Below are 4,520 nucleotides of genomic sequence, written 5' to 3'. Positions count from 1 at the left end.
CCTTTTATTGTGCTCAGCCCCTTACTGTGTTTATCGAACTTATTATTTACCGCGCTGGTGTTCACTAGACGCTACCTCGCTCGCTTTGTCCGGTGAAAAACGACGCCGCGTCGGCCGTACCGCGAAGCATTGAGGCTTCGCGCGCGCCGCTTGATAGCCGCGGCGCTCACTTCGCGACGTCGCGCGATCTCAACGAACCTCGAGTGTATGTAAACAACTCTGTGTAGCGTGCACAAAGTGTTCGGACGCGTCGTCGCGTATAACCGTCGCGTACATCGTCATGTGTACCATCGTGTCGATTACTCCACGATCGCGTCGTGTGATCCTCGAGAGTGCTGGGCGAATCAGGGCAGATCAGATCGGAAGCACAACTTTCAGTAATATGGCAGGTTCTCTATGTCGCGAACGAACGAAATTTCGTCGCGTTTGTATCGGCGTCTTGGATGGTACAGTGCTCGCTTCATCCTCGAAGAGACGTCATCGCCGAGCGAAGGAAGACGAGGAAGATGAGTAGAAGGAAGCAGCAGCAGCGGTTAGCGTCGAGGTAAGATAACACGAAGTACGGTATTTATCGGTAGACTTATCATGTCAGTTGGACGGAGAGGAAAGGGAGAAGAACGGGGAAAAGAGAAATATCGGGAGATTGCGCAAACATTTGCGTGCCCCCGGCACGCCAACGGGCACGCGAACGAATCGCCGGGGTAGCCAAACACGATGAGTGAAATTATGCGCAAACATCTCGTACGACAACAGGAAGACGCGTCTAAACGTTCGAGCGAAAGAGTGAGAGTTGCCGTTACGCGAAAGTATCAATATGCATAAGGGCCCGGAGCTTCTGGCGGTGACGGTGCGTTCGCTGCCGAGCCACCCTGTAGACAGACGTAACGAGTCATGAATTATGAATCGCGTTCGCCGGAGAACGCCGCCGTGCTTTCCGTTCCCGTTCGACAACGATCCTCGTCGCCGCTGCCAACGACTACGACGATATCGAGAATTAACGAATGTCTCGACGCGATTATTAACGCGCAAATATTTCACGACAGATGGTATAATTAAAGGTCGTTCGAGCCGATTCGAACGGGTCGTCGCGACAGTCGTTTCGTCGTTTTCGGTTCTCTTCTGTCGTGGTTTGTATTCTCAGACAACGGAAGTTTCTAAGATTTATCGTGTTGGATCTTATCGATGCTGCAATGTCGTGGCCATTGCATAACGGGGAAATGGAAAATTATCTTGCATATTTATAGTCAACAAGTGATTCAAGAATTTTTGGAGATAATTGTAATGCATTGTGTATTAAAATCATATATCATAATCAATGAAATGAAAGAATATATAATCATATTCTTAATGAAATTTTATATATTCACTAAGAGAAAAATACTTAAAAATACTTAAAAATTTATTTGTGAGAAATATTAAGTTCATTTTCACAGAAATAAATTTTATTTCAAATTTTATATCCCACAAATGAATCTTTAAGTATTTTTTTCTCAGAGTGTGATCTCTCTCAAAAGGATTCTTCTGAGACCAAAAAGGAAATATTCTAATAGCCAATAACAGAACTCAAAGTTACAAAGTGCTATTTCTTGTAATTCCATATTCCAAGTGAAAACTCTTACCGTAATAATATTCCTTTTCTAATGAAGTAAACTACACTGAGAAAAAATACTTAAAATTTTTTTGGAGTATAAAGTTGAAATAGAGTTTATTTTTGTAAAATAAAGTTTATTTATGCGAATAAATTTTATATTTCACAAATAAATTTTCAAGTATCTTGTTCTCAGTGTATTAATTGGAAATCTACTATATATTACTCCTTTTTTTTTTTAATCAAGAGGATTATATTTATGACACAGAATACTCTCTTATCAGAAGAAATTTTTATTAAGATATATAATATAATATAAGAAATACATAGGTAATATAAGAAAGGTAAGAAATACTTGTATATGACAAAATAAGAAATATTTATATCGTAGATAAAAGAAAATTCCTCTAACATTAAGAATTACATGCTTGGAATATTTTTTTTTTAATTTTAGAAGAATTCTTTTCAGGCCATATACAGAATGTCTGATGCTTAGTTTCTACTACGTGTGTATGTCAATTAAGTCAAACTGAATTGAAAATTTCTGTATTTTGCACTATTTTGCAGATATGTAGATATTTGTGTTAAATACATATATTATTGAGAAAGCAAAGCGGCGGCAATTAAATATCATGGTTGCAATTACCAAACTGCAGTTTTGTTGATCACATTTTAACCAAATTTTGATCCGGTGTATCAAATTTTTGTTTCGATAATAAAATTCTTTTTTCAGTGGCGGATATAAGGCACTTTGTGTTAGACACCCTGTATAAGAGGATTCTGCTGAAAATAAGATTATATTTTTTTAGATACATTATTTTAAAATAATAATTTTGCCGCTATAACGTGAGATTATCACGGAACACACGAGGAAAATAACACACACTATGTGCGATTTTTTACACACGGAGATACTGTAGGATTTTTTCGGGACATTGTTATCTGTATCATTACTTTCGCTATTTCGCCAATCTGTTTTTAACGACCATGAGAGTGTATTTTCTCTTTTTATTGGGAAAGATATGTGATACATTTTTTATCGGAACGAACAATTTTCCTTTTTTTCTCGTAATGATCCAACGGATAATAATACGTAGGCACTTACAATTATTAGCTCTGCTTTAATTAGACTACTGCAGATATTCTCAAATTGTGCTAATTGGAACTTTTTTATCTGTAATGAAAATACGCGGTGTATAAAACGTGTCTTTTAAAATTGTACGAGTTTTACGTGGTATTTTACTATGAAGTTATGCGGAACGAGGAAATATGTGTGGGAAACGGAAACTATATAGACTGCCATGTAAAACGTACGCTAGCAGAAAAGTTGCCCGATACTTTCTTCGGCCCTTTAGATTCGAATGACTGTCACGCTTACACTCTCGGCGAACGCGTATTTAGACAACGTTAATGTCGCTACGTAAATATACGCTAATGCATCGCAACGATGTAATATCATTCCCCGGTTTTAATATTTAATGCGCTTTAATTGACGACGAATGTGTTTTAGCGGAGTGCGACGTAACGTTTTTGTTAAACTCGATCGTGATTTAAAATATTCTCTTGAAAATCTCCATTAACGCGTTCTCTCACCTTGGCGCGAATATAAAAGCAATGTACGTGTTATGTAAGGACAGATGCAACTGTGAAATTAAATATCATGAAAACAAGAATTATAATTTATCGGGCTCTCTCTTTGCGATAATATTGTAGATATTAAACAAAATCACGATGTTTTGGTAGTTTATTTTTTATATAAATTGTGAGTCATGCATCTTTACTATGCATTCAAAAACACATTTTTTTATTCATGCATACATTCGCAAGTATTTGTCCAAATTTGTCCTGCAATTTGTTAGCGTGTTTTTATTCATCGTCGGTAAATTCATAACGTACAGAATTTATTCATATAACATTTGCTTCAAATATTAAAAATAAAAAAAATTCTTTTAAGACTTTAGTACTTGTGAATATCTTCATTAGTCGTTTTATTATTTAATCATTCAATTTATCCAAGTATCGACTGATGCTGTTCTATGTGTAATTCTTACATTTTTCCTCAATAAATTATTAACTTAATACCAGTAGTCAGTAAAGAAGATATCTTCTCTATCAATAGTTACATAATTTAGGAAATTATTACATGAAAAATCAAATTTTTATAACAGTACATTTAGTTGAAAAATATATCACTTCGATTCACATTTACTTTAATTTATTTCTCAAAATATCATTAATTTATTTTATTAAGAGTCGTATATGGATATTACTTAGCTACCAGCCATCTTATTAAATCATTTTTTAAGAAGCCTCGACGAGTGTTATTAAAAAAACAGATCTTCTCTAATATCAAAGATAACATTCGATTCAAAATATTGTCTACAAAAATTTAAGGGTTGATTTCGTTTGTTGGCATTAATACTATTGCGTATTTTAATTACCATCGCGATCTATGATGCAGAAAAGGAATTAAAATACCAAATGTAGGAAAGGAATTAAACAATCCGTTAACTATCTGCAGTAGTTAATATCGTAGGTAGAACCGGCCGGTACGGGGGCGATTTGTTTTATCAACCTTCGCGTTCCGTCGACACATGCGTGAGATCGAGTCAATTTTGTTCAGAGGACGCCCGTAGTCGACGGCTAAGATCGAGGACGCAGGAGCGTGATCATCCTCCGGGTTGCCGTTCAGCAGGAGTTCAGTCGGTGCCGGTCCCGGAAGTCGTTCACGTCAGGACATCCTGCGGGACGCCAATCTAAGATGGCAATAGACATGTACATTTGATAGGACGGTCCATTCGATAAGGGAGATTTCGGTTTAGCGTAACGCGCGATAATGAGCGAGTGAAAAGAGAGAAGGGGAGAGAGAGAGAGAGAGAGAGAGAGAGAGAGAGAGAGAGAGAGAGAGAGAGAGAGAGAGAGAGAGAGAGAG

General features: G+C 36.9%; 1 protein-coding gene across 2 annotated transcripts in view; it reads left to right on the top strand.

Moving 5' to 3' along the window:
- The first annotated feature begins 207 nt into the window (after positions 1-207).
- LOC116851837 overlaps positions 208-4,520 on the top strand; it is a 133,244-nt gene continuing 128,931 nt past the window's right edge. Inside the window, exon 1 of one of the 2 annotated variants that reach the window (XM_032831669.1) lies at positions 208-544. The gene's annotated coding sequence lies outside the window, so the exon portion shown is untranslated. The remainder of the gene's footprint in view (positions 545-4,520) is intronic. The other variant, XM_032831667.1, reaches the window with a different exon arrangement.

The sequence above is a fragment of the Odontomachus brunneus genome, unplaced genomic scaffold, assembly GCF_010583005.1.
Source record: "Odontomachus brunneus isolate Ranch 3 - 2012 unplaced genomic scaffold, Obru_v1 Obru_scaffold_193, whole genome shotgun sequence".
NCBI classification, from domain to species: Eukaryota; Metazoa; Arthropoda; class Insecta; order Hymenoptera; family Formicidae; genus Odontomachus; species Odontomachus brunneus.
Note: the sequence above shows the minus strand (reverse complement) of the source record. Positions and strands in the feature narration are given on the sequence as shown.